Here is a 9,939-nt window from a genome sequence, read left to right as displayed (position 1 = left end):
TAAAACAAGCATCTCCTTGTTTCTCAAATGTAAATTATACAACCCTATTGCTACCAGCTATATCCTCTGTTGTTTTAAAAGTGCAACACGTTTAATGAGTTAGCTTTATTTTAAACAGTCTATGATTATTCATGGTCAACATTTAAATAAAGTATTACTTACTACTTGATTCTGTTAATGTTAGTTTAACAGTCACCCTAACATGAATGGAACTACAACTAGAATACTACTGACTATTATCAATGCAAAGTTTCCACCACCTCTTCCATTCCAAATAGTCACCATTGCCATGTAAGAAATAATGGTGAAAACACAACCTCTCTCTCTCTCTCTCTCAGTAAATGTTTTACCAACCTGCTCTGTGTAGTTTGACGATTGGTTGTAAAACCATATCCAGTAGTCTGCGTTGGCGGTCAGTTTCTTGCTTGATGTGGAAAGCTTCATCCTCGTACTCTGTTAGAATTCTTCCAACTACCCCAAATATCTCTTCAGCAGCAGCAGATAGTCTCTGGTTGACCAAGGACTTCAATGTTTGTAGTAAAGCCATAACTCAAAACCTTCCCAAACAAACTGATACAAGATCTATTTTAAAAAATAGTGCAAAAGTACTAAAGTTTAAAGTAGAACCAAAACTAAAACGAAATGCTTCAGCTAGTGTAGAAAGGAGAAGTTCAGCGCTTCACAACTAGCAGAGATTAAAGTGACTCCAAGCAGAACAAACTCTTGTTAAATACTAACAGAGGGCCCTGATGGTGGAATCAAAGTGAGGGGGCGGGACACAAAACTGGCCAATCACTGCTCCCAACAACAAGGCAATTCAATGAGTTTTATATCAAACATTAAGTAAATGAAAACATATTCAGGACACAGAGCAAAGAAAATAACAACAACAATAAACAGAAATGAATGAAATAATTTAAATTAAATTACATGTCAGTGTAGAATAATAATGACACAATCTCAATGAAAGGCAGCAGCAAACAGGCATGCATGTTTTTAGCTGTGATTCAAAATAACGGAGTTGTTGCAGAGCTGCAGTTTTCAGGGAGTTTGTTCCAGATATGTTACACATTAAACTGAATACTATGTTTTAATTCTGTGGTCATAAAGCAAACCTTTCCCAGGTGACCTTAGAGGTATGAATGGGTGACACCTACGCAAGACCCATGCTTTATAGACCAGCGGTAGTATTTTGAAAATATATTATTTGACACACATGAAGCCTACTCTAGTAATACTAAAGACTAAATACTTGAGTAGCAGCGTTCTGAATGAGCTGCAATCACCTGATATATTTTTAGGGACATCTGTAAAAGATTCTGGTTGGATATAAATCATATAATCTGACTTTGACGGTGCTAATGTGGCTGGTTAAAGTTCTGAGGCCATGACTACAACAAGGTTTGAAGCTGAGCGCTAACTTTTAATCCATTGTCCTTGACTTCAAAACAAGCACTTCAGTTTTGTCTTTGTTTATTTGAGGACAATCTTGGTATATCCAATTTGGTATATCCAGAATTGATTTGTTCAATGCATGTTCTCGGTGTTTCTATTGGACATGACATAGTAGATTTGTGTGTCGAGAAAAGGGAACTTACTTATAGAACAATAGAGCAAAATATCGTATCTGCTATCCTAAATTGGAATACATTTGTTATCATTTAAGAATATTTTAGTCTTTTGGCAGATGCTCTGGGCCACTTTGAGACATGTTTACCACTTCACCTTGAACACCCACTGACCTGACAGGAACAATGCAAAATTATTATAAAATGCTTGTAAAATTATAATGATTATAAAAAACAATACCGGAAAATAAAATATGACACTGTTTTGCTTGTTATTTGTATAACTGTAATGTTAATATGTACTATGTAGTCAAATATGTGATAAGCTGGCTGGGTCATTTTAATGCTAATATGCACCACACTGACGATGTGCTTCACTGGGTTTCACACATTCTCAGTTAGATTGAGAGTTAATGGACAGCAGATAGTACGTGTGAATGGATGTTTTCGTAATTTGCTAATTTCCTCTAATTGTTCCAGGCCTCACTCGAGTTTGTCCACTTCTGATTTCCCAAACCTTTTCAGCTTGACACTCGACACAAAATATGTGTTGTCTTGCCTGTAAATACAATTAAAAAAATAAAATGCATAATTATTTGTATCTATCATTTTATTTGGAACCTCTCAAGACCTTTTTAATAGTATGTTGTAGATTAGAAGATGAAAATAGCCCATCTAGAAACTGAAAACACATTGTAAATGTTTCACCTATGTCATCAAAACAGTTAGAAAGTGGCTTTTCTGTACATGTAGTTTAACATGTCCTGGTTAAATATCTTTCTGTACATGCAGCAGTATAGAGAGTACAATAAGCATGGAGAGAAAATAGACCCTGTCATGTCATGATGTTTTGGAAACAAGAAACACCTTTTTGTGTGTGTAATATGTGTTTTGGACAGTATGCACACTGTAACATTAAGCCTGGCTCCTGTCATGTTCAATGTAGTTATGTAGCAAGTTAAAGTAAAGTATGTGTATAGACTGCACAATTAATCATCTTTCTGATGCTGCTTTATAAATACTTGACGTTTTTCCAGAAACAGGGTTTAGAAGGCGTTTTTATAATCTGCCCCAGTCCAAAATGGGTTATAGTAATATTTTGGTATGAAGGGTGTAAAATGAAGCAGTTCTTGTCCCTGTATTGTTCACAGTAGATGTCCATACTTTGAAACACATGTGATGTGATGAGCTTTCTGTAATGGACACAAATAGAGGATCTGTATCTGCCCTTTATTTGAAAAAGAAGAAATTATGGAATACATAGGAAATATTTTCTGTTACAATACAAGAGGTGATCAAACAATAAATGTAATCATCCATGCTGGCACAAACATATCGCTCTAAAAGTGTATTGATACCTGCCAAACAGCGCTGCTCGGGTAAACAAAATTACACTTTAAAAGTGACGGTACACATATTAACCAGTTAACAGTTTCTTTAATAATAATGTATTGGTAAAAAGGTCAATTGCCTTCTGTCTGTTAGAAAAGTACTGTATTTGAAATGGGGGTTGGTGGCACTTTAACTAGATGGTAAATCGTGAGGCTAATTGAGGTTTGTGTTTACAGATTGGACCTCATACTGTGAACCGCTGTTCTTTATCTTTTTGTTTTGAATTCAAGTCTATGCTGCTATAGTTTTTATATTTGTTTTGTACTAGATCACGCCCAAGTGGTGTTTTATAATGGTCCTCACTTTTACTGCTCTAACCAAAGTGTTAACTAGTTAACCGCCAAAGACGGATATATTGGTTCAAGGATTATATTGCAGAGTTGCACTCAAGGACTACTGTCCCTTTTTACAGTGTGGTGTTCTTTTTGGCTTTTAGCCTTTTAGTATTATTTTGCAGTGTTTAATGCCAACCATATTTGGCTCTGAGTGATATTGTGTTTCTTTGCAGTGCTTAACTGTGTGTCTATGGACATAGGAACTGAGTGCATCCTAGAGCAATTGATTCAAATCCCTTTTATCTGTGTAGTGGAAGACTTGATAACCTTTTATTGGTAACGCTGTGAATAGTGAATATACGTTTTAAAGGAAATGTCAATACTTGTCAAGTGTCAAGTTATATTCCCATGAAGCAACCGACAATTATTGTTCACTCAACTGAACACTTACCTTCATATGTATTCCGGGTCTCCCACCCTGTAATTGGGAGTGGCGTAGTATCACTGTGACATTAGGAGTACGTAGCGACTCCATCTGGTTACAGACTGTAAAATTAATACTCCTATCCACTTACTGTCCGGAATTACAGGAGATTAAACGAATTTGTTGTGAATGTGATGAGCTTTCTGTAATGAACACACATGAAAGATATGTAGCTGTCAACCCTTTATTTGAAAAAGAAGACATTATGGACAGTGTTTTTTTTTCTTTTACAGTTATGACAGAGTAAATATTTACAATGCATTCAATGGAGACAAAATACTACAGAGAATCTAAACAAATGATCAAATTAAGTTACAATTGCAATAATAGCCTGGCATGGTCAGCCTAATATCACTGCGTAGACACATATTTTTCTTTGGTTTGTCTGGTTTCCAGGCTACAATTGTACCAAATCGTTTTAAAAATAAGTTCCAGGTAATCATGTATTATACATGATGGCTGGACAAAACTGCCGATAATTGTGTCAATAACGACACACTTATCTGCAACTCACCTATATTTCCTTCTTTGGGGGAAAAAGCACTCATGATTTAACAGTTTTTTCCTCTGTGTGTCTTCATGTGTGTTTTTAGACTACCAATACGACTAAAGCCCCTTTTGCAAATTTTACACTCAAAGGGCTTTTCCCCTGTGTGAATCACCATGTGTAATTTTAGATTACACTTTAGACTAAAGCATGTGCCACAAACTGTACATGTAAAGGGTTTTTCCCCTGTATGAGTCATCATGTGTTTTTTTAGATCACTGCTTTGCATAAAGCCTTTGTCACAAACAGTACAAGTTATGGGCCTTTCCCCTGTATGAGACATCATGTGTTTTTTTAGATCACCCTTTTGACTGCAGCCCTTGCCACAAACTGTACACGTAAAGGGCCATTCCCCTGTGTGAGTCAACATGTGTGATTTTAGACTACCCCTTTGATTAAAGCCACTGTCACACACTGTACAAACAAATGGCTTGTCCCCTGAATGAATCATTGTGTGTGTCTTCAGATTTCCCTTGCGATTAAACATTTTACCACAATCTGCACAACTAAAACATTTCTTACCTGTGTGAGTCCTCATGGAGTGACTTTCTTTTGGTGATTTGAGGTCATGGAGCAGCTTGTTGCTCAAAGACAAACTATTTCCTCCTGTGTGTTGTGTATTGTGCGATTTCAGTGTGTTTAAACCAGACTGGTCATCCGTGGTCTCATCCCATTCATCACTGTCTTCAGTGATGTCAGATTCTGGTTGACCAAGGACTTCAATGTTTGTAGTAAAGCCATAACTCAAAACCTTCCCAAACAAACTGATACAAGATCTATTTAAAAAAATATATAAAGTACTAAAGTTTAAAGTAGAACCAAAACTAAAACGAAATGCTTCAGCTAGTGTAGAAAGTAGAAGTTCAGCGCTTCACAACTAGCAGAGATTAAAGTGACTCCAGAACAAACTCTTGTTAAATACTAACAGAGGGCCCTGATGGTCGAATCAGAGTGAGGGGGCGGGACACAAAACTGGCCAATCACTGCTCCCAACAACAAGGCAATTAAATGAGTTTTATATCAAACATTAAGTAAATGAAAACATATTCAGGACACAGAGCAAAGAAAATAACAAAAACAATAAACAGAAATGAATGAAATAATTTAAATTAAATTAAATTACATGTCAGTGTAGAATAATAATGACACAATCTCAATGAAAGGCAGCAGCAAACAGGCATGCATGTTCTTAGCTGTGATTCAAAATAACGGAGTTGTTGCAGAGCTGCAGTTTTCAGGGAGTTTGTTCCAGATATGTTACACATTAAACTGAATACTATGTTTTAATTCTGTGGTCATAAAGCAAACCTTTCCCAGGTGACCTTAGAGGTATGAATGGGTGACACCTACGCAAGACCCATGCTTTATAGACCAGCGGTAGTATTTTGAAAATATATTATTTGACACACATGAAGCCAGTGTTAAGGTTTAAGACCTGATATGCTCAACGTTCTTTGTATTTCTAAAGACTTGAGTAGCAGCGTTCTGAATGAGCTGCAATCACCTGATATATTTTTAGGGACATCTGTAAAAGATTCCGGTTGGATATAAATCATATAATCTGACTTTGACGGTGCTAATGTGGCTGATTAAAGTTCTGAGGCCATGACTACAACACGGTTTGAAGCTGAGCGCTAACTTTTAATCCATTGTCCTTGACTTCAAAACAAGCACTTCAGTTTTGTCTTTGTTTATTTGAGGACAATCTTGGTATATCCAATTTGGTATATCCAGAATTGATTTGTTCAATGCATGTTCTCAGTGTTTCTATTGGACATGACATAGTAGATTTGTGTGTCGAGAAAGGGGAACTTACTTATAGGACAATAGAGCAAAATATCGTATCTGCTATCCTAAATGGGAATACATTTGTTATCATTTAAGAATATTTTAGTCTTTTGGCAGATGCTCTGGGCCACTTTGAGACATGTTTACCACTTCACCTTGAACACCCACTGACCTGACAGGAACAATGCAAAATTATTATAAAATGCTTGTAAAATTATAATGATTATAAAAAACAATACCGGAAAATAAAATATGACACTGTTTTGCTTGTTATTTGTATAACTGTAATGTTAATATGTACTATGTAGTCAAATATGTGATAAGCTGGCTGGGTCATTGTAATGCTAATATGCACCACACTGACGATGTGCTTCACTGGGTTTCACACATTCTCAGTTAGATTGAGAGTTAATGGGCAGCAGACAGTACGTGTGAATGGATGTTTTCGTAATATGCTAATTTCCTCTAATTGTTCCAGGCCTCACTCGAGTTTGTCCACTTCTGATTTCCCAAACCTTTTCAGCTTGACACTCGACACAAAATATACATGTGTTGTCTTGCCTGTAAATACAATTAAAAAAATAAAATGCATAATTCTTTGTATCTATCATTTTATTTTGACAGGTTAAATTCACGATTGAACCTCTCAAGACCTTTTTAATAGTATGTTGTAGATTAGAAGATGAAAATAGCCCATCTAGAAACTGAAAACACATTGTAAATGTTTCACCTATGTCATCAAAACAGTTAGAAAGTGGCTTTTCTGTACATGTAGTTTAACATGTCCTGGTTAAATATCTTTCTGTACATGCAGCAGTATAGAGAGTACAATAAGCATGGAGAGAAAATAGACCCTGTCATGTCATGATGTTTTGGAAACAAGAAACACCTTTTTGTGTGTGTAATATGTGTTTTGGACAGTATGCACACTGTAACATTAAGCCTGGCTCCTGTCATGTTCAATGTAGTTATGTAGCAAGTTAAAGTAAAGTATGTGTATAGACTGCACAATTAATCATCTTTCTGATGCTGCTTTATAAATACTTGACGTTTTTCCAGAAACAGGGTTTAGAAGGCGTTTTTATAATCTGCCCCAGTCCAAAATGGGTTATAGTAATATTTTGGTATGAAGGGTGTAAAATGAAGCAGTTCTTGTCCCTGTATTGTTCACAGTAGATGTCCATACTTTGAAACACATGTGATGTGATGAGCTTTCTGCAATGGACACAAATATAGGATCTGTATCTGCCCTTTATTTGAAAAAGAAGAAATTATGGAATACATAGGAAATATTTTCTGTTACAATACAAGAGGTGATCAAACAATAAATGTAATCATCCATGCTGGCACAAACATATCGCTCTAAAAGGGTATTGATACCTGCCAAACAGCGCTGCTCGGGTAAACAAAATTACACTTTAAAAGTGACGGTACACATATTAACCAGTTAACAGTTTCTTTAATAATAATGTATTGGTAAAAAGGTCAATTGCCTTCTGTCTGTTAGAAAAGTACTGTATTTGAAATGGGGGTTGGTGGCACTTTAACTAGATGGTAAATCGTGAGGCTAATTGAGGTTTGTGTTTACAGATTGGACCTCATACTGTGAACCGCTGTTCTTTATCTTTTTGTTTTGAATTCAAGTCTATGCTGCTATAGTTTTTATATTTGTTTTGTACTAGATCACGCCCAAGTGGTGTTTTATAATGGTCCTCACTTTTACTGCTCTAACCAAAGTGTTAACTAGTTAACCGCCAAAGACGGATATATTGGTTCAAGGATTATATTGCAGAGTTGCACTCAAGGACTACTGTCCCTTTTTACAGTGTGGTGTTCTTTTTGGCTTTTAGCCTTTTAGTATTATTTTGCAGTGTTTAATGCCAACCATATTTGGCTCTGAGTGATATTGTGTTTCTTTGCAGTGCTTAACTGTGTGTCTATGGACATAGGAACTGAGTGCATCCTAGAGCAATTGATTCAAATCCCTTTTATCTGTGTAGTGGAAGACTTGATAACCTTTTATTGGTAACGCTGTGAATAGTGAATATACGTTTTAAAGGAAATGTCAATACTTGTCAAGTGTCAAGTTATATTCCCATGAAGCAACCGACAATTATTGTTCACTCAACTGAACACTTACCTTCATATGTATTCCGGGTCTCCCACCCTGTAATTGGGAGTGGCGTAGTATCACTGTGACATTAGGAGTACGTAGCGACTCCATCTGGTTACAGACTGTAAAATTAATACTCCTATCCACTTACTGTCCGGAATTACAGGAGATTAAACGAATTTGTTGTGAATGTGATGAGCTTTCTGTAATGAACACACATGAAAGATATGTAGCTGTCAACCCTTTATTTGAAAAAGAAGACATTATGGACAGTGTTTTTTTTTCTTTTACAGTTATGACAGAGTAAATATTTACAATGCATTCAATGGAGACAAAATACTACAGAGAATCTAAACAAATGATCAAATTAAGTTACAATTGCAATAATAGCCTGGCATGGTCAGCCTAATATCACTGCGTAGACACATATTTTTCTTTGGTTTGTCTGGTTTCCAGGCTACAATTGTACCAAATCGTTTTAAAAATAAGTTCCAGGTAATCATGTATTATACATGATGGCTGGACAAAACTGCCGATAATTGTGTCAATAACGACACACTTATCTGCAACTCACCTATATTTCCTTCTTTGGGGGAAAAAGCACTCATGATTTAACAGTTTTTTCCTCTGTGTGTCTTCATGTGTGTTTTTAGACTACCAATACGACTAAAGCCCCTTTTGCAAATTTTACACTCAAAGGGCTTTTCCCCTGTGTGAATCACCATGTGTAATTTTAGATTACACTTTAGACTAAAGCATGTGCCACAAACTGTACATGTAAAGGGTTTTTCCCCTGTATGAGTCATCATGTGTTTTTTTAGATCACTGCTTTGCATAAAGCCTTTGTCACAAACAGTACAAGTTATGGGCCTTTCCCCTGTATGAGACATCATGTGTTTTTTTAGATCACCCTTTTGACTGCAGCCCTTGCCACAAACTGTACACGTAAAGGGCCATTCCCCTGTGTGAGTCAACATGTGTGATTTTAGACTACCCCTTTGATTAAAGCCACTGTCACACACTGTACAAACAAATGGCTTGTCCCCTGAATGAATCATTGTGTGTGTCTTCAGATTTCCCTTGCGATTAAACATTTTACCACAATCTGCACAACTAAAACATTTCTTACCTGTGTGAGTCCTCATGGAGTGACTTTCTTTTGGTGATTTGAGGTCATGGAGCAGCTTGTTGCTCAAAGACAAACTATTTCCTCCTGTGTGTTGTGTATTGTGCGATTTCAGTGTGTTTAAACCAGACTGGTCATCCGTGGTCTCATCCCATTCATCACTGTCTTCAGTGATGTCAGATTCTGGTTGACCAAGGACTTCAATGTTTGTAGTAAAGCCATAACTCAAAACCTTCCCAAACAAACTGATACAAGATCTATTTAAAAAAATATATAAAGTACTAAAGTTTAAAGTAGAACCAAAACTAAAACGAAATGCTTCAGCTAGTGTAGAAAGTAGAAGTTCAGCGCTTCACAACTAGCAGAGATTAAAGTGACTCCAGAACAAACTCTTGTTAAATACTAACAGAGGGCCCTGATGGTCGAATCAGAGTGAGGGGGCGGGACACAAAACTGGCCAATCACTGCTCCCAACAACAAGGCAATTAAATGAGTTTTATATCAAACATTAAGTAAATGAAAACATATTCAGGACACAGAGCAAAGAAAATAACAAAAACAATAAACAGAAATGAATGAAATAATTTAAATTAAATTAAATTACATGTCAGTGTAGAATAATAATGACACAATCTCAATGAAAGGC

The sequence above is a fragment of the Electrona antarctica genome (assembly GCF_951216825.1).
Source record: "Electrona antarctica genome assembly, chromosome: 17".
In the NCBI taxonomy this organism is placed as follows: Eukaryota; Metazoa; Chordata; class Actinopteri; order Myctophiformes; family Myctophidae; genus Electrona; species Electrona antarctica.
The sequence above is the reverse complement of the archived record's forward strand: the minus strand, read 5'-3'. Positions refer to the sequence as shown.